Here is a 26,827-nt window from a genome sequence, read left to right as displayed (position 1 = left end):
GATGTAGGGCTGCGGCTCTAAGGTAAATAAGCTTTATTATATTGCTATAATGTAAATGGAAATACGGTAGGAAATTTTCATTCCAGTGTTTTTAAAATACTACAGTTATTCAATTAAAAAAAACTCAGTTCTTTGTAAATATGTGTTTACCTTATAAAGCTATAGAGTTTCGAAGCTATTCATAGCTGAAAGTAAGTATAACTTTGAACATTTCTAAGATACCTCACGTCTGTTAAAGTACAAAAAAGTGTATGGAAAAAAGATACAAGAAAAAAGTCAAAAACGCACTAAGCAAAAATTTTTATTTTCGGTAGATGACAGCCCAATTTTATAAACTACTCAAGCGAAATTGAGTAGTGCCAGAAGAGCACTACATCTAAAGTGAACAATTTAGTTTCATCAGATAGGTCTATATTTTACATACAAAGCACACGAGATACTAAGCCTAATTTAAAATAATGGCTCGTAACCCGTGCGTCAACCCTGTGCTGGTGCGGGCGGCGGCGACTGGTGCACTACATCGATCCGTCGCGACGCCAGCCGCCTGCCTACCCTGCCTGAAGCTCGCCCGACGTTTGCCCGACGCCCGCGCCGACCTTACATTATTTACTCCACGTACATTTTGTATACCCGCCACCTACACAATGAACTTTCCAACTAATAAAACAAAGGTCACTAACTCGTCTGGACTAGTGTCACGTTCACTTGTCAATACGTATCTTATTAAAATTTACTCTCGCTCAAACATCATATCATTAAAGATGTTAGGAAAAATAGTAAGTAATACGTTACGTAAATACATTATGTAGAATGTAGCGTTACTTCAACTTGCCGGCTTTCTGCGTAATATTGCGCAATAAACATTTTCCTCGCCAACGTTAATAATTATAAATGGGTCCGTACGCATTTTAAAACCTCTTAAATGGCACGCAAGTCGCTGTAATTTCATTAAGTATTGCGGTTACACTGCAATTAAAATCCTTAATACTGTTGTGGAACTATCTCCTCTATCATCTGTGAGTCGTAATGCCGAGTGTTCGTCTCATCCGACGCTCTATCCTGTCATCACTTAGTGCGCGGATTATTTATTTGTTTGGTCGACGATGTAATTACACCCCCTCGCGAAGCCACGACTCCGACAGATCCCGTCTAACTGGTCTCGTTAATATTAATCTGATTAACTATAATGCCAATACGCAGTCTATTAAGCAAAAATACCGACGATCTACATCTGCCCGCATACACATTTCTTCTGCCCTATTTTGTGTTTCGTTTTGCATACTTTCATCACTGACACGCAACGAGTTACAGAAGAATTTATTTACTTATCGATTAACATCTACTTGCAATAAAACATCTATATTATACGAACAGTATTTTTTGATATCAAAAGAGTCCTAAAACATATCATTGTCCCGCAAACGGACCGAAAAAGTGGAGGCGAGTCAAATGGCGATAAAATTACTGTAACAGTCGTAAAAAATAGCTATAATATTTTTACGTCCCAATTTAGGATCTTTACTGGACCGAGCCTTTACATAAATTGTTGGTATCTGTACATTTGTCGGACAGGTACGGTGGATGGCAATGTGTGTAGGAAACTATAAGTTGTAAGTAGCACCTTCACTAATAAACAGTCCGTAGGGGAACGTGCAGGCCGCGCGGTTACTTTACGACGCCCCTATTAGATAGGTATTGCTGTATCTTATTCATGGATATTAAGTGCGGCAGCACAGAGCGTAAAGCAGCGGCAGGTGCCTCGTCGATCGTAACTATTCGTGAGGGGTTAATGAAACACTTTTATTGCTTTGTGACATCTTCGAGTAATTGTCTAAGATCATTGATATATATTTCCAACCTGTTAATAAGGTACCCGCGGGTATTAAGGCCTAGCTAAGGGAGATTTGTAATAAAATGAAGAATATCCAATATAATCAACCAGTTTTTATAATAATCAGTCATGTACTTATATTACTACCGAGTTTAAACAAAAAATAGCTTCTAAAGCTTAAAACTAAAACATTATATCACTTTTAAAAAAACGCTGTCTTTAGGCCTTATTATAATAGGGTAGGGTAAAAAGGCCTATACTATAAACTATTCAAAAATCAACTTAAACTAAGTAAATTAGTATTCTTGACATCAATAATCATTAACATAAGGCAATAGAAAGCATAGTAGTCTTAATAAATGAAATAAATTGTCCTTATTCGCATCCATCAGGACATTGAAAATCATCAGTATATTCTACAGTCAAACCGACACAATCTTCGTGGTACCACTTGGAGCATCGCGAACATTGCCTCATTGCATCATCCATTCTATATTCTCTGCAGGCATGACAGTAGCGATATTTTTTTTTTGTGATTAATTTTTGTCAGATCGCCTTCTGACCACAATGATCGTTTGGGAGGCATCGTGACTGTAAGCACTGAAAACAATAATAAATAATTTGAAAATATAAACCACGTATATACTACCCGCTAACAAACATTTTTGATACACGCTCCTACTAATATAGCAGTTAAAAAAGCAGGAGTATAATAAGGCCTATTGTAAAATTTTATAGGCCTTAATATCCGCCAACCACCTATTTACAGAAAATAATAATAATATAATTTTTATAAAGTACAAGTCGCTTAAAACGGTAATCTACGGACAAGCATACCTTAATTAATAAGCGGACAGTCAATACAGGTTTGTAAATATGATATTTTCTAAACAACTTACGTTTTACTGGAGTCAATTTTTATAATTCGTGCTGCTGAACCGCACTTCTGAATTACTTCGACGATATTTGCGTGGGGAGAAGTGCTAGAGTGCGTCCGCCACTTCGCAGCGACTCGTATACTCTCTGAGCTTGTGTGACAGTAATCTTGATCGTCAACTACTGTTTTAAGTACGTTTTTTGTTATTTAGGCCTTATTACCCGACAGGCCTTAATACCCGCAGGTACCTTAGTTCGTGTCGACTCCTTGTCGTAATAAAAACTCCCATTAGACTTTCTCGACTTAACTGTCTTAGCGCTGTGTTTTATAGACGCTTTTTAATCCATTTATCAATTTTAATCTTCTAATGTACATTTTGGGAATTTAATTATATTAGGATGTCATTCCTTGGACGTTGTTTGGTGGTCATTTTATTACTTTGCCCTTATTTTGCTTGTCTCATGACGGGCTAATTTTGTCCACTTCCTGCTCAGGGCGCGCAACGTCTGCAGACGTTTATGCTGCTAAAGGAATTTGTAACAGTGGTAAGAGTAATTGACTTAACACCGGTGTGCTATAAACATAGCTTGACGCGTAACTGCGCATGCGGCCGACGATACTGAAATAGACGCAGAATGCAAAACGCCGCTCAAAAGTTCATCATCCTCGCAGCTATTCCAAATATGCCTCATATGAAACACCTTAGCGGACGCAATGAATGTGGGGACATGAGTTGTTTATTGGACAACCTCGAAGAGTAATTGCGACCGTATTACGTCTAGAATTACTTGCAAAAATGTTCCTTTGATACCGTGGATAATTCGAGAGTTGAAAGTCAGGTAGGTGTAGCGTTCGAGCTTCGATAGAGGCCGGACGTGATATTGTTAATGCGTCTACTAATGTACTGCTATAACAGGTTGGGTGCAACTAAGTAAGGGATGACGGTGCATTCGGATGTTTGGTTGTCAAAGAACAGTTATGCGACGACATCACACTGCGGAAGAGTTCATACATTATCCACACAAATAGCAAAGCCTTCTAATGTATAAAGTTACATACTGATATGCAAATCAGCAGTTGTATTATAAGTTTCGTGATTTCCCTCGATACCATCACATACAATATCGTGAACAATGTTTACGAACTAGTCCCACTTGTTGTTACACGAGACTGTACAGCTAATATTTTATATTAAATGCGGAGGATTCTGACCACAATGTTGATATTATGTTTGAAGTTTAATAACTAGTCGCCTTAACTATTTCTATTCGTAAATCATGTATGACATTCTACGATTCATGATACATGAACCGTTGTTTCGACTTTAATATCTTTTAAAATCTTGAACATACTCTAGATAACAAATATTTAATAAACAGCACAAAGAACTCTTAACAGTTAGTCTAGCATTAAACAACATAAGTTAAGCCTACATGAGAAGAATACTGTAAATAATCTCAAATGTTAAATTCTTTATGAACTGTCAGGATCAGAATGCATAATTTTAGCACGAATTCTTGGAATAGTTTTACGATGGAAAGTGCAGCAACCATATATTATTATGTGCGATTATATTATTAGACTGATTATAAAGGCTGAATGCTGGCTGACAGTAAAAATTGTAGGTATCAACAAGCCGTAAATAAGTGGTCGGTTCCGTTGTCAGATGGCATTTCACGATCTAGGAAAACATTCCGATATGGACGGGACACGAACCCGGGTTGCAATAAAAAACCTACATCCAATTATCTGTACGATTCCACGCCTTTGGTAATGTTTAAAACAAATATGGCTAGTGGGGAGCTATCGTATCCCGCGAACAATCCACGTAATTAGAGACCTACAAGACGTGTTAAAAAACAATAAAATAAATAGAAAACTAGCGTAACATATCACTATCGTGAGTTAAATTTTCCATTTTATTATACGGGTTCGAAATAAAAGGAATGTACCGTCGGAAATAGTGCAGTAAGTAAACGTAGTAACCAGCATAATATTGTGTTAGATTTTGTCTTTAATAAATTACTATTGTGTGGCACAATAGACTTGTTCAATTGACACGATCTAATTACGCGGTATTTCGCAGATTTACGCCAAGTTAATGTCGACAATATGAAGTCCTTATTTGTTTCAACGAGCCGAGCATAGTTACGCTTACTTGTAAGGAATCTTATCAATTTCGCTTAGTAATCTACACCTGTTAACACTTGTAATGTAATTAATAATTAGGTACCTTATATAATAGCGGAAAGGAAGTGTGTAATCAAACGGCCGGATCAAAACCATAACCCGTACAGAAAGTGAATGTAAAGCTGAACGCGGCCATCTCAGGTTCGAAAAAGAAAAAAACAACATCTTGTTGTTCCACAAAGAACAAACACACATAAACTTGGGGTGCAGGAAGATAAAATTTGCATTCACCACTTGCCTACATTTCTAATTTGCATTTTTATATTCGGAGGGAACCAACGTGTTTTGGGAGTTAACGAGATCAAAACGAAACAGGGCAATTGAAGGGAACGAGGCTTATTTTTTAAATTCATTGTTTTGTGTTTGTCGGCGAAGTTATTTTGAATATCTGAGCGCAATGAGGGGTGTTGAAGATGTTGACTTTTTCTTGTTATTTGATTATAAAAGAAGCAAAACTTATTGCTTTATTTTCTACCTCCCGCGCTCTTAGTTCCAGTGGAGCGTTGTTTTATTTACACTTTCTTCCGTCTGGCTCGCTCAGGAAACTTATGGATGCAATTTGATACTGCATCGCAAAGGTCTCCGCTTGCACCTGTATTGTGAACACTAATTTCCTCTCTCTCGGATCGTTTCCGCTTTAGAAACTTATTGTTGATTATTGTTTCGATTTCACTTGACCATTGAAACGATTTAATTCAACATGTAGACTGTAATGACGTGATTTATTTTATATAGCGCTCGTGAGTGACAGCAGGAGACATCGATCAGAATTCAAGTACAAAGTTAAAAATAACTGCCTAAGTACATCGTGTTGCAAGGGGAAATGAATGACTATTTATGAAATGTTTGTATCAGCCGGTGTATTTTCAAAATGTGTTACAAACACACAAATCAGAAAAGTAAATATTATTTCTAATTTCACATTTCCGTTCAAAATGTGTATTATAAACGATGTGTTAATGTTATTCTATTAATTATATCTTCCTGGGCGCGGTCGTAAAATATGCTTAGATATAGTGAAGGGACATCCCAAAATAAACTACATGTGTTTATGGTATCATCGCATCTCTGTAGTGTGCAGTGTCAGTGGTCGCGTTGCATTCCAGCCGCGCGATGTCTCGTAATGCAATGTTATTGTCACTACTCATTTTATATCAGCTACTTCATTTACCGACTGTAAACTAGGTTCTTTACGAACGTGACTCATAGTGAAGTCACCTTTTCCCTAACTATATTTGGTAGATTCCCAGCCGCGCGAAGCATTTGATTAAAAGTATCTTTCAGAGGAAGTGTCTCGAACTTCGGAATCCAATTAACGGGGGTCGTTAGCCAAGTTGTGACCAGTTGTCCGAAGTTTTTGGGAGCTTTACTTCGATTTCATTTGAAACGTCGTCGCCTCTGCTTAATTTTGGAACTCACCTGAGCATCAATAGTTGTAATCTGTTATCTAATTCATTACATTTTATTCATCCTAAGTTTTTTTGTTCCTCTTTATATATTCATTACTGTCTGAAATTATTTCGCTGCCACTTTGGACACCTGAAATGCTTTTTATGATGTATTAAATGTAGTGCAGTAGTTATGTGCTGTACTTACACAAGCAGGTATCATAACAATAAGGTTGTCAACCTTAATTTCACGATCAAATTCGTTGACAGAGCAACAATTACCTCTGACCCCAAATCCGTTCATTGTTTGTTTCACTTGAGTGTTTATTGTCTTTCACAAAGTGAGGAAGTATAGTAAAGCTATGCACCATTGATTAGTACGCAACTTCCTTGACCTGCTTACTCATACAACATAGTAGTGACTTATTACACCTCTTTTATGAAAGCACTGAAAGCGGTTCTTTACGTGGAATCCGCCGTAGTTTGTTCAGTAGCGCAATATTCTGCCATAATATAATTTTATTATTTTTATACCGATGGGGATTTCTTTTCATATGATATTTTGATATAGGCACGTAAAAATATGTACTCATAGAACAAAAATGTACATTAATGATAGAGTCTCAATCACGTCTCAACTGTCAGGGTAGTGTGATTTTGAACTTTGAATATACTACTGTAATACGGGGAATGGATATAGTGTAAAATGGAAAGGAAGAAGGAATTTATTTACATAAGCTATGGACAATTCGTTATTATTTATGTTAAAAAGAGCACAAAAACTATTCGAGTTTTTTGTTTTAAATGTATTACTAAATATAACAACTATTAATCTAAACTCAGCTTACGAATACTGAGGCCACAACTTTCAGTTTCTCTTTTAAGATAATCTGCACTCTCCATTCTCCGATTCCCACATCAGTTCGATAAACGTATAATCGTATTGTAGTACAGTTTGGCGATGACATTTGGCCGGCGCGCGCGCAGTGAGAGGCGGCCGTGCCGTAACCGACCCTTTCGACCGATGCACTATCCGATGCATTCACCAGTTTACCGGCCGTTTGTGTAACGACGTACATTCGATGATAAAATTGCATGCTGTTATTGCCGCTAATTGTTTTCGAAGCTTTTATGTTTTTTGCAATTAATATTGCACATGGTGATTATTACGTTTAAAGCTTTAGCTGCAGAACACAACATGGCATTCATCCTTATTTTTTTACCTGATACTTTTCGGCCCATTAAGTCTCCAACCTAAACTTGGCTTCCGCGGTAGACTTAAGGCCTAACGCGTTGCCTTGAGTCTTTTGGAGTTTGGGGAAGACCCTTGCCCAGCAGAGGAACAGGGTGCAATATCGTGGGCTGAAAAATTCTTTTATTTCACAAAATATTTTGGATTAAAAACTAAAAGCTTGTAATAATATTCTTCTCTATGGATTTCTATAAATAATATTATCTTGTGCAAGCAGGTGGAGTAGGCAAGTATTTCTCAAATGCCTTCCAGGTTTGTCTAATGTTTCAATGACGGTGTATGAAACCTATAATAAGTCGTAATGACTGCGTTACAAGAAGGATTGCAAGATAACGCGAAACAGACAGACACCAGCTGTATTTCAAGTCACAATTTATTAAAAACGAGTGCTCAGAATCAGGAAATAAATAAGCAAATAACTCCAATTACTGTCCCACTGCTGGGTAAGGGTCTCCTTCTGAACGGGGGAAGGGTTAGGCCTTGAGTCCACCACGCTGGCCATGTGTGGGTTGGGGACTGTGTATGCCCTCGGGGAATGTACCTATTTAACCATTTTTAGGTATGCAAGGTTTAGGGCGGTAACTTATATTATTAAGAAATCTTATTTTTTATAACCGTTACGTATATATGAATAGCATCATTATTTTTAGAATGTGTAACCGCTGTAGGCGACTGTAAATCGGGTTATCGATGATATTTTAGGTTTCCCTTCGTGACCGCTCATTCCGAAGGTTACTACGGTTTTGAAACAAAATATCACCGGAGTCTGAAGGCGTGGTCATTGTTTAGAAGTCGACCTCGAAATCAGTAATAACCTATTGTTTATTTCATTTTATTCACAATGATCATGTTTCACGACATTAATATACATTATTAATGATGTGTGATTCCGATTCGTTGATATAAATCAGTGTTAAAATAATCCGAACTTAACAAAGTATCTAATTTTATCAATAAACCGCATATTTGCATATTTTTTTGTTTTATTGATGTTAATTGATCCGGTTTTAATGTTATCATGTTGAAGATCGCGGGGGATAGGTAATGCGAAATCGTAAAACGTGTGTGGTCTCGGTGCAGGAATTCGGTGATAATGGAATTTATAACTTACTAGCTGACCCGCGCAACTTCGCTTGCGTCACCTAAGAGAATGGGTCAAAATGTTCCCCGTTTTGGTAACATTTTTCGTTGCTACTCCGCTCCTAATAACCGTAGCGTGATGTTACATACCCTATAGCCTTCCTCGATAACTGGGCTATCTAACACTGAAAGAATTTTTCAAATCGGACCAGTAGTTCCTGAGATTAGCGCGTTCAAACAAACAAAAAAACAAACAAACAAACAAACAAACAAACTCTTCAGCTTTATAATATTAGTATTAGTATAGATAAACCAAAGTGGAGAGATATTTACACGCTTGTTTGATAATTTAGAAGAGGGTCGTAACATTTGTATTTAATTTAAATGTACCGAATTTAGCAAAACGCGTGCGTTTTATTTCTGTGGTATTATTGTAACAAAACGGGGGCTTAACCGTTAATTAACGTGAACATCGAAGGGGAGGGCGATAATACGAATTAATTTAAAACAACCGGACATTCGCCACGAATTAGAATACCCAAACTTTTGATATAATGAGATCCTTTCAGTTTAAATTTAATTAAAATGACTTCTTTGGACTGTATTCAAAGATATAATTTAGATTTCGTATAAGAGGACTGTTATAGACTGGCAACTGAATTGAAGGTACAAGGACCTCATAAAGCAACAATAAATTTTAATTACGAAAATATGATTTTGACTATGTTTGTGGCTTCGCTCCCGTGTAAATTAACTTATACGTTTTCCCAGGATACAGCAGCCATATTTTATTATACAACGTAGCGCTAATTGAAAGTACGAAGTAGACAGAATTACTTTTAAGGCGCTTCTAAACGGGCCATATTTTCCTGCAATATGTGGCTGCAACATAGTGGCCGGACATATTGCGAGCAACTCCAGCCATACTACGCAATATTGCAGCAATGTTTCAGACATATAGCCACACATTTTTGATATTGCAGCGAATGGCCGATATTGTTTTGATAGGTTGCCGGACGATCGCTGAGCTACCGATTTTACTGCAATGTTGCCCGGCCAGCTTTATTGTTGTTTCAGTCGCTCACTCTTGTTATGATATAGTGCATCCTTTTCTACGCGATTTATATTTATTTTATCATTTATTATTCAATTTTTTATCAAGCATTATTTCTTGACATAAATTGTCTAATGTTTTACGCCTATTGGCGTAAGGTCGAATCCACTGTCTCTGCTTTTTCCTTTTTGATTTTTCTCGTAAAACGATATAGGCTGCTGCGACGAGTGTCGCAGAAGCCTATATACCTACATGGAAGATTTCGTCGCCTATTTAAGTAAGGTCGAATCCACTGTCTCTGCTTTTGCCTTTTTGATTTTTCTTGTAAAACAATATAGGCTGCTGCGACGAGTGTGATTTCGTCAGCCATTATTGCCGGTTTGTGTGGCCCGTTTAGGAGTCTGCATCATGCTCCATACTATTGACAGACATATTGCAACACATGGCTCGGCCATAGATTGCTCGGCCATCGTTGCAATAAAATATTTTTGTGATGGCCGAGCAATAAGTTGCCAATAGTGCAGCCACATATTGCAGGAAAATATGGCCCGTTTAGAAGCGCCTTTACATTAATATATATATTTTCTACTTTTATTTAAATCTCATAATGTGCCTTAAAGAACGACTTTAATCGAGAACCTTTCAATTAGCGTTAAAAGCCATCCAACATCCTTGACTTTAAACCAAAGCTTCAAATACGTAATCCATTTACTTTATAACGTTTTATCTCAATGGTCAATGCTTGGCGCTGGCCTTTTCTCAGCAAATTGCTTATGAAAGGGAAATATACTGGGGGATTGTGAACCATTCGGTTCTTTGTTGACAGATTCTCGTTATTTATTGTACGAAATACAGATCTGATTCTTGTTCGTATAAATATCCGTTTTATTACAAATCTGTAATCCGACACTAAATACAAAGGCCATAATAATATAATAATATGATGAAATCAAAGGTTCAGAATCGTCAAACTAAAATCAAAATCGTCAAGTGAAATAGCCCCAATATCACATTTTAGAAATAGGATTCTGCAACAATCTGTAGTCCTATCAGTTTGTTGCAATGCGGTGTGAAAAGAGATCACCTGATTCAGGGTGGTGATTTTCTACTGCTATGGTCTATCGACAACTGAGTAGATCTATTGAAAAAACCTATGAAACTCTGATCAACGCCTCTAGCTGGTGCCGTAACAACTAACTTTGAAGTACATTTTACATAACAAACTCTTAATACTCGATTGTACCGGTAGTAGAATTTGGCGCTGCAGAAGCCCGATTGTCTGCTACTATCAATCATCAACATCATCTGAGGCGCTCATAGCCAGTTGCGCTCACCGGTCGATAAACGGTCTGTGGGTTAAGCAACCATTGGCGCGGTCCTTCCATAGATGGGTGACCGCATAGTGGTATTTGAACTGGGCGTCTCCGTGCTTCGGAGGGCACGTTAAAAGTCGGTCCCGGTTGTTGTCTACTAAGATAACAGTCGTTAAGCCAGGTCAAAGGCCTCTCGGGCGGCTTGAACAACTTTGACACTAGGTTGACCACTAACCATACGACAAATAAATAAATCATCAACAACAGGCTAGCTATCGAAAAAAATGTATGAAAATCTGATCAGCGCCTCTAGCGGCCGTCATAGAAACTATTTTCGCAGCATATTTTATATGTCAAACTTTTGATACACAATTGTACCGACAGTAGGAAATCGCGTCACAGATCCTAAGAAATAACACTCCAAAATCAATAGATCCAAGTCACAAACTATCTGTCTTCTATCAACACATAAACTAATAAACTCACAATACGAACATAATTCGCTATTGAAATGTTTATACCCTTGTTTTTACATACAGCGGTAAACGTTACACAAATAACCGGTGTACAGTAATAGCATAGTAAACGGGGCATTATTGTGAGATTTCAACACATAATCCATACTAATGATTTAAATGTAGACGTTAGTTTGCACTGTCTGTCCATTTATAAAGCCGTTGCAGCCTTTTTGGAAAACAAGGATGAAGTTATTTGGTTAGAACGTCGAGAAATAGAGGTACTGGTTTAAAGACTATTTTTACTTTTTCACTGTAAAAATTAATACTTACATACTTAAAACTTCATTTCTGTTCTTACCCTGTCTAATAATACACGAATGAAAGATTAGTTTTGTAAGGAATCTAGCAAATAGTATTATTACTCGCCACTTCTAACCGAATAAAAACACTTTTATCAGAAAATCTAGTCTGTATATAGTTAGATTTTTTAGCCTTCGAACTAAAAACTGCATATTTGCTCTGATTTTGTAAAAAAAAGATAATTTATGACGCCAAAAATACAAATTTCTCGCAAACAAAACCGCGTTTAAAAGCTAGAGAGTAATAATAGAGTGGGCATTGTCGATAGTCGCATTCCGAAGGCATTATTATGAGGCATTTGATTTCATCAGTGCGTCTGACGGAAGCCAGTGCCGGAGGCGTGCGATGAATCGCCGAGCGAATGCACACTAATTCGTTTATTTATTCATTTATATTCTAATGTAAGAAATGTTAAAGCGTTTGCTTATTCATTTAGTTGATTTGATTTTCTTTGATAAATAATACATTTATGCATGTTTTTTTGCTATGGATAGATTTTCGTTTTAGGTTTACATGAGCAAACTTATAAGAACAAATTGTTGAATAGAGTGGTATGTGGCACTTTGTGACTATTAAATGACGAAGTTACTCCCTTTACACTACTAACCTTTTGATACAGGAAAATTGCGTTCACCTGACTGCTACCCACTGCTATATTTTAGTAAAAGAAAGTCGTGGGGCTTACTTGCTAGATGGCGCCCATAGCTAGTTGCGCTCACCGTTCGGTAAACGATCTGTGAGTTAAGCAAACCTTGGCGCGGTCATTCCATAGATGGGTGACCGCGTAGTGGTATTTGAACTGGGCGTCTCCGTGCTTCGGAGGGCACGTTAAAAGTCGGTCCCGGTTGTTGTCTATTAAAATAACAGTCGTTAAGCCACGTCCAAGGCCTACGGGCGGCTTCAGCAACTTTGACACTAGGTTGGCCACTAACCATACGATGAGAGAGAGACTTGCTAGATCGATCTTTCAACGTTTCTTGTGTGATTCTTGTTAATTCTAAATCACTCAAAGCCATTCAGATTGTTGTCATTGTTGATAGATATGACATTTCATCATACTGAAAATTAGCTCCTAGCAGCATAAGTTATGAAGAAAGCAAAAAAAATCTTGTTAAAATCAAGTTCAACCAAATAATCAGCCGCATACAATTTTACCAACAGTAACCGTAGAATTTTAAAATAATTTAAATTTATAGATTGATGGCTTTGAAACGGATTCCGTAACATTTTATAGCACTATATTTTATACGGGTAATAAAACAAAACTAGAAACTAATATTGAATTAAAAACGTTTAAGACTCCCGAGCCGTAACGAAATTGATTTGATTAAAGAAATAACAACGTGTTTATGCTTAAAGAGGACTTAGAGAGCTATAAAATGTTTACGGTCTAGTATTTAACGTTTTATCAACGCGCCAATAAAATAAGTATAATTTCATAGAAGCTTACATTTACAACAAAGGGTTAATATGCCTGCAAGAATATCTGCCCATAATACTCTTTTAGGTAAGTATATTTTAAATAAATTAGAATAATGCTAGTACTTAATAGATATTTCAATTAAACTCAATTTTATATACATTTAGTATGAAAGCCTTATCAGCACTCCTAGCGGGTGATGTAGGAACTAGTTTATAAGTAAACTTAAAATGTCAAACTCTCGATTCTCGATAGTCCAAACTGTAAAAATCGCCGTATATTAATGTTTATATAAATCGCCATCACCACGTCTTAACATTGCAATCTCACAGATTTTTCTCTTTTATTTACAACAATATTAAATTTCCCAGAGTTTCTCATATTTGCGGTCAGACTGTGGTGGCACCACCTGTGACCATAAGTGTCCATAAAGGCTCCCAAGTGTTTTAAGTATCGGAAAATATAACCGTTCATTTAGAAATGCTCAAGACCTAATAACTTGGAATGAAATGTTATAGTTTATGACAGATATATACGGATTAAACACTGACTCACTCGACATAAATGGAAATTGAAGCAGTATATAATTATGGTGACTGTAACTAAAAATAAATGGAATATTTTACTAGATTACAGTGAAACAAGCTTACTCATTTCAAGCTGGGACCATCGTTTATTTAATGAACACATATTATTATAATACCGGCCGTAAAGAAACCTTTATGCCGATCTACGCAATAATTTGCAGGCAATTGTGAAGCCTGGGGACTTTTGGACGGGAAAAGGTAATTAGATATTCTGGTAGACGACACGGACCCTTACTTAAGTTAGTAATAGTCTCTTTAGAAATCTGATAATTGGAGCAAATTAAATATTGAAGTAGCTTTGGGAAAACGCATTTTCATAGAACCATTGCTTTTTTTATCATGTTGTTAATGCTCTAACGCTGTAGCGCTATTCTTACAGTCGGTACTGTCGAGTATCGAGAGTTTGACATTTAAAATGTACTGCCAAAGTAGTTCTTACGGAGCCCGGTAAAGGCGCTAAACAGATTTTCGTGTAAAATTTCTCGGTAGCTAGCCCATTCGACTCGATAGAGACTCGAGCTACTGGACATTATTCTGGTCCCCTTTCCTTAATTCCATACCTCCCTGACCTGTACAGACTTCAGGTAACACAACTTTTTAATACAAAAAAATACGAACTACATCTTTTACTCCGCCTTCCGTGTCTTGTAACATGATGTTAGTAACACTTGCATTGGAATCGATTTACATCAATAATTATATAGGTAAGTACATGTTACTTGTAACTTACACTTCGCTTCTGTTGCTCTGGTAACCTCGTAAGTGAAAAAAGCGTGACGACATAAACAATATACATTCACATAATAACATATTTGGATGCAGTAGTACACGTGGCGAGGCACGCGTGGCGGGAAATTACGACAATGTGCCGTGACGACGCCGAAACGATTATGTTCCGACACTTTACGACGAGAGAGTAAAAGAGGGGTGGGTACATTGAAGTTAGCAGAGGTACCGCTCGTTGCTTTTATTAATCGCCTGTCTTGGACATAAAAATGAGAGTGGTCTTGGAAAACTGTGGGGAGGCAAAAAGGGTGCTTGTTGCAGAATAGTTTTTCAACTTGTACCTTTTGTTTACTTTACTTTTATTTCATACTTTTTGAAGTTATACTGTATGTTTCTTATTTATGGGGATCGTCTTTATGAAAAGCTCTTAAAGTTAAAAACAGGACCAAAAAAATAACTTACTAGTCAAACAAGCAATTTTATGAAAATAGGCCTCTCCATGCCGCGCCGCGGCGATTGTCCAAGAAAAAGGATATAGTTTATAATATTCTACTGTATTGTCTTAAGGATGGAAATAGATTCATGAGTCACTAGCACGTTAGTGGCATTACTCGTCTTTCCCACGTTTTTGCTCAACAATCAAATAACACGTAATGCAAGAATAATTGTTTTAATTTAGATAATATTACAACTAACATTATTCCATTGCGTACTAAAACTAGAAGTACACGAACGTAATAAAAATTATATCGAATTAATGCAGATAATTATTTTTGAATACAGTATGAAAGGCTACTAATTGCACTATCTTTATCATCTCGGCGGCAAATCTTAATCAAAGCTGGTATTCTGAATCAAAAGCTCTGCAAAATTCATTAGGTTTATGCATAAAGTAATGTTGGGTATCAATATTCGCCATTAATTTAGGCCTATGCTCCACAGTAGAACCGTAAATGAACGACTCGATTTGTCTAGAGAGCTGTTACAGTCAGGCTTCGATATTTCTCTGGAGAGAAATATTAGCGGCTGCACTGGATCGGCAGACGAGGATATTGCAGACGAGGCAGCGGTCATAATCGATAGTCTTGTCTAGGTTTAATAAATAATAGGATTGACTGGAGAGATCATGTTAATGTTATAAATGAGTTTGAATAATAAATTAATGTTTTTATGTTTTCTTCCGCCTACACCGCCTAAATTGGTGAACGGATTTTGATGAAATTAATTGCCTAAATGATTGAACTATTTTCTCAATTATTGAACAATTTTGATGTAATTGGGTAACCAGACACATTATAAACCTTTAAAATGTATTCCCATGGATGCCGCGGACCAAAACTAGTAAAAAAATTAAGTTTTATATTGAAGGCTGTCTCTGTGATTAATCTAACATTTCATAATTTATTTCACTACGTATCTACAAAAATATTATTAACCATAATCTATAAAAAGTGCAACATTTAAAACATTCTGCTGCAGGCGACATATTCCACACCTGATACAATCGATACTTCCAGAAACTTGATGAAAAATATCGTTATTAATTTAATACAAGCGCAAAACTATGTATATTAAAGAACATTAAAAACATTGTGTGATGACACGAAGTCAGGCCCGAGGCGCTATCAATTAGAAAAATAGAGCACGAAGTATAATAACACTTAATTAATCCGCATGCCCATTCATCAATTAGGTAACGCCGGGAGGCAATTTACTAGTGGCATATTCTTTGCGACGGTTGCGATTCCATGTTCGCTGTTCGCACTGTGTTAGTTGGTTATTTTCACAACGGCTGCATGAACAAGTATGTGGGGTGTATGGTGGCTATGCTTCGTGGATAAAAAAGGGATATTTTTGTCTCTTTTAAGTTCGATTTGCTTTGAAAAATATGGCGATTTTATGGATACTAGTTCCGTGAAATTAATAAAATTAACACGTTAATTCTTTAGTATGTTATTTTTTAGTCGATAGTCTAATATGTAGGTATACTTACATATTATATTGCACATGAAAAAAAATTGAGATATGTATTGGAACCTTTAAAATTTCCATGACCTTTTCATGAGTATTTCATGGTAGATGTATACCAACATTTTTTTAACCAAACTTATATTATTTTTTATTTCAAAGTTAAGTCTGAGAATAAATAGACATCGCTGTATGGTAGCTGTTTTTCCGAAAACGATTATAAACAGATAATTGTATATAATAAGTTAAATTATAAGCCATGTCGCCACTCGTAGTCACTCATAGTAATTTGTTTCGTTTAGGCTCGGCAATTACTAGAATAATTACTATTGCAAAGTAACCGCAGTTCGCAAAACGTTAATTTTGTCAGAAAACCTCAATCCTTAGGCTGTAGCGCAATTGACGTACGCGTAGTATACAGCCGTTAGTCTTATGCAGGTAGGTAAATGATAGAATTTTACGCAAAATTTAAAGTTCTGTCATCTTCGATAACTTTCTAAAGGCTTGAAAGGAATTTCTTTATTTTAGCAATTAGTTGATGTTTAGCCGAATCGTTAAGTTTAGATTAGTGTGTTACATGTAACATATTAAAAAAGTCCTGCATGATATCAGGTACTCAAATCTCGATCATTTGCTCGCGGCAAAAGTGTGATTAGATAAAGTAACGCTCAAAGATTGCTATTGTGAATTGTGAGTGATTTGCTATTCTTACACCTTCAAGTTACCCTTCGTAAGAACTAAGAATTCTACGGTTTACCCAGCAAATTGTAGCTCAATCAAAGTGTAGACTTATAAAGCACAAAATTCATGTACCTTGTTATGACAAATTTTATAATAATCCTAGCTTTAAATTGTGTATGAGGGTTACCCTACTGGGGTACTTATGAACATCATCGGTTTCGGATGAGTTGTCTGATTGCCGCACGCGTATTGGTATGGGTGGTGTAATTGGTGCGTTCGCTTGAAATACCTATCATCTAGTTATGACACATCGATCGTTGCGTGTGTGCCATGTACTTGCTCTGTTAGGTAAGTTCACGACTGTTCGATGTAGGCCTTTGAAAGACGATCGTCCGGCAAAGACGATATCAGTCAACAAATGGTAGATAATAGAAAAAAAAGGGGTTTTCAATCATTTATCTTTTTTTTCATATGTAACTATTTAATATTTACGTAGGAAAGTTTGCTCCCATTGATTTGTCGCTGTATGGGGCAAATCTTTGGCAAATCTTTGGCTTACAATTTTTGGCTAGTGTGACTAATTTATTTTTTTTTATTCCAGGACTATACGGTGTCTGTCCAAAGATAAGGTGTCAATTACAACGATAATGTTATCTGAGAAGCATCTCTCAGAGCTTATAGTAGAAGATTCAGAAGCGAGCCAAAGTTCCTATCGAAAAACGATCATCTGCCTAAAACTCAACGTACTAACCCAACCATGCCGATTTTATTACACTATTGTGCCAGTGAACTAAACCAGCTGACTGCCGTACAAATTTCGTCGGCTGATTACTTCCGTTATTTATGAACCCTCGGTAATGTCTACACGATACAATAAAACGTCGTAAACAAATAACCAGGGAAAAGCTCAATACAATTTTATTACTATGTGCCTACAGCCCCTGTATCAACAAGGAAATTTACAGAATAAACACCGTAATCAGGTTAATGTTCTCATTCGATACGGGATTCGCAAATGCTCCGAATTCAATCCACTTTTCGCCAAGTGATAACAAACTGGTTCGAGAGTCAAGGCTCTCCAATTGATAGGCAACAATTTATTGTGCTGATATCCAATAATAGAAATTGTATCAGTAAATGGGGCAATTTAGGCGGGACTGATTGTCGTGATTGCTAGACTAGACGCAGAAAGTTCAATCAAGCTAACGTATCTCCAAGGCTAAATGCATCGACTAACTGATATGATATTCATTCGTTCTTTAACCCAAATACGTAAATGGTTTGGTGGTGGAAAAACACAACGATCTCAATAAAATCAGCGGGGTTAAAAGCCGCTGCCTATTTTGCGTAAGCAGATTCGCCATTTAAGAGCTTATGACTTTGGTAGGGAACGGGAAAACTCTTCGAGACCTTTGAGACATTTCAATTTAAATATAAATTCCCAGAATTAGTACAGAAAATCTATATGATTAAAAAGAGGCTAAGAATTTTATGATTATATTTTAAAGTTCTCAATTCCAACCGAATATCATGTTAGGAAATGGTATTAAAAGATAACCTTTTATAGAATACAGCATCCACAATCATTAATCATTCGAAAGAAGATGTAAAATAATTTATTGTATCTGTTCAGCACATAATCGGAAGTAATTACAGATTGCATGTACAGATGCTATAAAGCATTCGACAATGTGTTATATTACTTAATTCTATCAAACACATTTGTATCTGTCAGCAGCGAGCATCTAACATATTAAAGCAAAAATGTTACATAATGACCTGTCCAAAAAACTGATAGTCAAAGTTTATACGAGTCATTCAACGTTTTTCCACCAATTTTTTGGCCGTTCGTGGTTTTGTGAAGCCAAGGCCAGTGGGGCGATGATGGAGCAAAAAGGCACTACGCACACAATTTAGATTCTGTTAGTCATTCTTCACAGTTGCATTAACGACTGTTTTGATGTAAATCGCGACAGGTCTAATGGCTTTCAGATAGCGATTGCGTCATGTAGTTCATTTCTCTTTTTCATTTCTTCCTTTCAACATTTGTCTCTAAGTACTTGCATGACAATATTTCTACCACTATCTCCGATTGCAGAACAAGTAACAAACGTGGAAGCAATTACTAATACTGGCTGATGGTAGTTTTGATAAATATTACGACATTAAATTACTCTTAACCTTCAGAAGCAATAAGGGCGAGGTGTCCCTTTCATAACGGCTAATGTCCCTCTAATGCTATACAATTTCCGTCGCCCGCAGCCAACGACTTCCTTCGATATCAGATGCATTAGCGTTCGCAAAAAATATGGCTTTGAACGTTCTTCGCACTGATACTAGGAAAATTATTTGCAGACGCAATCTAAATGCTTTAAGCAAAACCATCTTGTATGTTTATTTATTGAAATAAGATTGTGTAGAGTATAATATACTCTGTACAACTACCGATGTGTTTTACTATAATTCATTGTTTGCGTAATTTTGATACTTATCAAGATAAATATAATATTATGCGATATTAATTCCCGTGGGAGTTTATTTTGCGATGTCGCAATACTGCCAATGTTTATATTGTTGGATCCAATTTCGTACGTAACGAGTATTAGATTACGAAGTATTCGCATGACAAGACTTTGAGACCTATTGTTGACTACTTTTCAATGCCTATAAAATTACTTTAGGTTTTGTCGCTTTTTTACAAAGAAATAAATTTGCCTCGTGTACGAGTAGATTCCTTGAATTACGTTCTCTTTACTCGGAATACGGATGACCTGATTTGATATAAAAAAAATCTTGTTTATTCAGTCTCAAGGGGATATAAAAAGAAGTGCCGGTGCCCAAATCAGCTTGCTGTAAGTTACGTAGAGTCGAAATTCTAACAGGTTCATAGTAGACACTCCTTCATCTGCGTAGTATGTAGTCACTAACAAGACTTAGAACTTCTTAGAATCTATACAAAATACATAGTAAGCGTGCCATTCTTTACATAGATGCGAATGGAAATTTAATTTTCTATTGTAAATCTTGTTACTAGGTGTGTTACGTAGGCAAATGTAAGTAAAAGCGAGGACTAGCGAGGCGTGTCTCGGAGGCACATTATCGTGGTTCCGTAGTCACTCGACCCGGTTGCTATTGTCGCGGCGACAATGCAGCGACAAATCGACCCTTTGTTGTCACTCAACTTGCGACATGCACGATACACGACATCCTATTCTCAAAGATACTCGACTTTAGATAATAAATGTCTCGTGATCTCGTCGCCTTCATCTGCATTACCTAGATTTCATACGAATATAACATTATTGGCTCTTATAATACTGACTATACAATGTACTGAAAAATTGCTTCTGCGGCGCCCGAAAGAGGTGCTGATCACAAAATTTCTAGATAGCTAGCGGTTGTCGACAGTCCATAAATAGTAAAGGGTAGGTAACTAACCATAATATCAAATGGTTGGTGGTCATCTAAAAGTGCAATTCGCACAGTAGCAAATTTAACAAAGACGATTTATTGCACAAGTGCGTTATGTAAAAATCTAGACTTGTTAGTTTCTAAGTCAAGAATATGATCGTTACATCAGGTTACAAAGTTATTGTGATCGGAACAATGCATTTTTGTGTAAAGATTCACGTGAGAACTATTCAGAGAATTTGATGCCTCTATTGAAGGTCTCTTTCAGTTCCCGTGACGATAGCAAAAAAAGATTTCGATATGTGTTCGAGTATTGTCATAAATAAAATAAGTACTGGATTTATTTTTCCTACCATACACTTTTCACGTGAACTTCTATAGTGCTATTTTCAACTATAATCAACTACGACAACCGGCTAGCTACCGCCAAATATTGTATTAAAAAAACCAGATCAGCGCCCCTAGCGGGTGCCGTAGGAACTATTTTTTAAACTAAATATCACGCTCTTGATACTTGATAGCAGTGACTGTGAAAAATTGCGCTTCTTAATGACTTATATATCTTCACCGAGTACGCAAAACGTTTATGTCATTTTCTATTAAATTTTAATGTCCACCGAAAGACCCTCTTCTCCCCGTCGTGCATTATGATTATACCTTCTGTGGTTCCGGATAAGTTCCCTCCGCTGGTAATAGTTTTTATGGTCAGTGGGTAGGAGATGATAGTGATGTTAATGACTTTGTACTTAGGGTGCGATTTAATTACCACCCAAGCAATTAAGCACTTTCTGTAAAAGCTTCAACAGCTTTGTAGCCCTGCTGTTTTCTCTTTCAAAATCCATCAGTGGAATGAGTTAATGGGCAGAAAGTGCATTAACCATTATATTGTTTTCGTTAAAATCAGTTTGTTATATCTCTCGACATAAGAATAGGTCCTTCAAGATTTCGTTTATTGTTTGCAGCACATATTGTCTTACGAAAAAGGCGCTTCCTCTAACACTTACGATAGCGTTTCGAAGTTGTCGTTGACATGAAGCAGCTTTTGTATAGTCCGACATTAAATTATGTGTCATTTTCTCTAATTCACGTCGCAAGGCTCTTGACTCAACCATCCGAATCTCGCGAACAATAGTAATGCGTGTAATTTTAATAGAATTTGGCGCTAAGTGAGGAACTGCCCTTCAACTGAAGATTGTGTAACTCGGAATTACGTAAAGATGACTCTGATGAGATGCTGAGAGTCGATAGTTACGTTTTTGTACTTTGTTACTTTTAATGGACTTTACTTTTCGTACAAGCGAATTGAGAACAATCTAAAACTGAGCGTAAATATGCAAAGTAAAGTGAGAAAGGTGTTTCACATCACACATAAATTTTACTTAAGACTTTGTAAACGATATTCTTTATGACTGGCGGTAAATTCGGCTCCACTGGCCAAGTTCTGGAGAAAGTATACTCTTATCTCTTACATTATGTTCCATACTTTTGGAGTGAAAAATTCACAGACTCAGAGCGAAAGCCGAAAGTCATAAATCATAATCATATTGGAACGGTACAATTTCCCAAATGAATCGTTTTATGTGAAAACTTTGTGGTAGAGAGAACATCCGGCGGATTTTAAACATGAGCTATCTAAATTATATCTTCCATTTGTTTGGCTTTACAGTCAATATTCAACAAAATGTTTGAAATGAGTTAAGGATTTATTGTTTGCAAAACATAAAGCTTTTCGTATTGACTGTATTTTCTGGATACGTGAAAAAAGGAAAAAAAATGCGCTGCAACTAATAGTAGAAAAAGGCATTTTTTATAACATTACTCAATTAAATAGAAGTTTATAATTTAAACTATCCAATAAACCGTCTTGTTTTTATAAACTACGGAAACTTAATCACCGGAAAAGGCTAGATCAATCTTAATAAAAGGAAGCCGACTGGGGCCGGTAATCTAATTAAGCATGCTTTAATCGCTGCAAATCCTGGAGAGGTATTTTGTAATTGGCAGATTTTATTGTATATGTATACTTTCCTATATGTCGTTTCATTCAGAAAGGTTCGATACCTTTCTCGAAAAATGTTCAAAGTACTAATAAAATAAAAGCAATGTCCCTTCATACATTATTCCCGAAAAATGCCATTTGCCACAGCTGTGACTTTTCCTCAGATTTTTTTTTGGAAATTGATCCAACCGCAAATGTTTCCTGTGACTTATGAACCATTGCCGGGAGGGCGTGCAGGAAACGCCCTATTTAGTTTGTATGGACACAAGGGACCTATCCCTTTATTAAGATTACGTACGGTCCACTGTTTCCCCTGCTGTTTACTTCGTGACCAGCGCCCACAATTTTTTCTCGCCGATACTCTAAAAAATTACAACTACAAGAAACAAACTCTGCAATGTAAAACTTTTGTGAGTAAACTTTACCAACTCTTTTATTATTCGACTGTTTCAAAAAATAGTTCTGCTGAATTGCAATATGCAACTGGGATCTCTAAAAGACTCGTAAAACCGCTCCATTTATTTTCGGGTACTTTTATTCACAAAGGAATCGTAAACATACGCGGGTTGGGAATATACGAGTACAAAATGTTAAAGGAATAAAAAAATACGTGTTTCAATAAAATTGGCAAACCGTTGCGATTGTACTATGGCTTTGATGAACAGCCACAATGGCACGTCCATTGTTCCGGCGAATCGAATCTAATTCGAAAAAACTTTTTGGTTCTAACTTAGTCAAGGTACATTGGCGTCGATTACATGAACTTTTTGCTGCGGTGACGTCATGATTGATATCCTGGAGGCACGCAGGAGTTGCCATTCCCCCATCACAGATTGTTACGCGTCATTAGACTAGTACGGCTAATCGCTGGCTAGGACGTTGCGTGCACGCACCACGGTCGGTCAACTCTACCAAGCTTATTATTAGAGTAACAAGTATTAGGTTTCTTCAACATTACATTGTGTTGATCCTATGGCGACATCAACGATTGTTTGGGTAACAATCGCAGATGATTACGACGCTTTCACAGTTTGTATTACTACGGCATCTTTTGTTTTTAGGCAACAAAGGGACAGAGGAATTTTTCATGAGGCAACTCTGTGTTACCTTTGGGTTACATTATCTTGCATTGTGGTTTTATAAAATTCACTCTGATACAACTAAAATGATTCTCATGACGATCAAAATTTTAAATTCCAAACATACATTATGATCAGAGCTGGAGATATTGCAGTAATAATAATTTACACGTTGCAGACATAAATAATGATTCCCGTCCATGAAGGCAAATACTGACTGGGGGATAATGCCATGAAAATTCAAAATTTATTTTAAGTGAGGGGTGTTTCTTCTTGCAGTGGTATAAGTCCCAAGTTAACAATGATCGTAAGCCAACACCATACAATATTGGCCCAGGGAGCTCAACTAAAAGGGTTCCTGTGTTATTTACAAAGTAACGGCGCAATGTAAGGGAATAATTTCCTCCTGTTGAATATTAAGAGAAATTCGCGTACTTACCGAGAAATTGAGTTACCTAGTTGGAGGTTATGTTTGTTTTGCTCACTGGAAGCAGAAAAAAAGAATATGGTGCAGCCTAAAGTACAATTTCAGTTAAACACAGTTAATAAGCTTTACGTAGCAACCACACCTTATAGTCAGTGACCATACTTAAAATAATTCGAGTCGTGGGTTAGATATAGATTAAAAAAACAATCCGTTGTTGTACCTAAATACCCTGCTAATAAACGCGAAATTGGATAAGTTGATATTGTCATGTAGAGACATAAAATTTGGAATCATGCGACGACCATCTTAAAACGAAATTCAAAAGGTTCAAGTATGTTTGTGAATCTTGGTTACATAATTCAAACAAAGGTCGTGTGATCAAAATCAACATAGAAAACGTTACTTTGTACGCAAAGCCTCGCCAACGTCTCCACGTCACGTGCAAATACAACAATGTTCATACAAAGAGCACCTTTAACACGTGTTTCTTAGGTCTCCATACTTCTAGCAAGTCGTTGACACTCATTCATTAAGCTTATCACACACGATGTTTCGTCACGTTGATAAACCATGCTCCCGGCTCCTGCTGTAAATCTACGAGTACTAAGAAGCGCGATAATGTGTCCAACGTGTGCCTCTGCAAACATTTATCTAACTGTAATTTAAGGCTCGCTTGTGCAACCTCAGCTTTTTGTGCTTAAGTTTATGGCGTTTTCTACATAGTTTCCTTGTATGTGCAGCCCGCTGATGTGCCAAGACAGTTAGTTGGTACTAAGTAAACTTAGTAATTGTTTGTATTTACTGAATACACTTGACATACGCGCCGCTGCAGAATGTTTATGTGAGAGAAGATACTTACATCACATATATAACTATGTTTTATGATGAGAATTACGTGAATTTATTTTGCTGCGTGCAGTGAAATGGTCTAATATTATTCAACTATTCTTATATCACATAATCACTACCTTATTATTTTACTATACGGTAAGTGAAAATATGGGATTGGTCTGTAAAACTCAGCAACTATTACCCTATTTGAAATCCACTGACATACATATTCAAACATTCATCGCTTATGATCCCTTCCAGAGCAAACATCGCGGTGATTAGTGCAGATATTCGACCAACTACGTTTCAGATAAATAAACAGAGAGTCAAACGCTGACGAAGTTGACCTATTTAAACAGAACTCGCTTCTGGTTGTTTTTATTACTTGTGAGATACGCTGCGTAACAAAGATGCCTTATGAGCAGAAAGGGAATAGAAAAGACAACCTTAGGCGTCCCATTTTTTGTGTACCTTAAAAAAACATTGTTTTCTTTCTGCTTGGGAACAGATTTGAGATTTTCCTTTAGGACATGGTATCTACTGTTTTTTAACGCAATTAGTAAAGGTGAGTAAATAACAAACTACTTCGACAAAAATAGATTAATGTGATACTAATGCAAAAGTCTACTTTTTGATACAACAAATCGGGTCAAGAAAAAACACCGAGGATTTTTCATCTTACAGTGTTAGTCGTTAGACGCGAGATGTTTTTAGACCTTATTAGGCTCGTTAGTTCAACGGTCTACGGAAGTATGAAAATAGTAGGCGCAGAGTGACATCGTCAGCAGTGCGCCGCACTTTGTCACGCGACTTCTCTTCCGTCCCTTTATGAAAACGAACTGAGTTTGTACTTGTACATCTAATGCACGCTAGCCTATTGTTTATGTCGAACTAACTACAGGGGAAAGTTTCACACCGCAATTAGATCGAATTGATGGCTTTCGAGGAAACAGCCATGAGGAAGAGCACGAGAAAACCATTTAACGTTGTTCCCAATGAAATATTTATTAGCTTTGTCTTATGAAGAATTGATTAGTAGTGTATTAACCACAGGTATTAACTGCGGGAGTTAGAGGGTATAATAGCACCAATTATACGAGCGCGATGGATTATATGAAATGAACCTCTCTCATAAATGTGTTTTATGAGTGAATGATTTATTGTAAGTCTTACGTCTAGTACTTTATTTTACTAGCGCTAATTTACGAAATTCAATAATTAAGTTATTGATTTTTCTTTATTAACGACAGACACATGTAGCGATAATTGACATTTAATTATGACACGAGTCTTACTTTCAGGCAATGGCAACAACCAAGCTTTTCGGCTTCAGTAAGTTTTACAAACTTAAATAGACGGCGAAACTTACTCAATTCGTATTTGTTTACATCGTAATTTAATCAATACTATGTATTTGTAAGTATTATTTTGTATACATTTTTGTGTTGACATACAATTTGTATAGTATTTCAATCCAAAAATGTAAATAGATAAGTAGTGAAACTGTTTTGAGCCTGATAGTTTTTATAAATTAAATAATGTTGCCGCGTAATTAGCGATCTACAATTTAAATTTAATATGGGTACTCGAGCTTAGACATGTCCTGAATCAGAACATGTTTATATGCAATATAGGAAAAATACGAACTCGTAATTATGTGTTTTGATCGCTTCAGAATATTATTATGATAATTATATTCATTATACTTACTGGTTTGATTACATTATGCTATGATTTAGATAGAATATAAATCAGGCATCTGGAATAACGGTAGCGCTGAATCTTTATCACTATCGACCACCGACTAGCTAGAGAGAAATGATGTATAAAAAAATTATCAGCGCCTCTGGCGAGCGCCGTAGGAACTATATTTTACATGGTAGGTACATTTAAAA

This window comes from Anticarsia gemmatalis, chromosome 1 (genome assembly GCF_050436995.1).
Source record: "Anticarsia gemmatalis isolate Benzon Research Colony breed Stoneville strain chromosome 1, ilAntGemm2 primary, whole genome shotgun sequence".
Lineage (NCBI taxonomy): Eukaryota > Metazoa > Arthropoda > Insecta > Lepidoptera > Erebidae > Anticarsia > Anticarsia gemmatalis.
The sequence above is the reverse complement of the archived record's forward strand: the minus strand, read 5'-3'. Positions refer to the sequence as shown.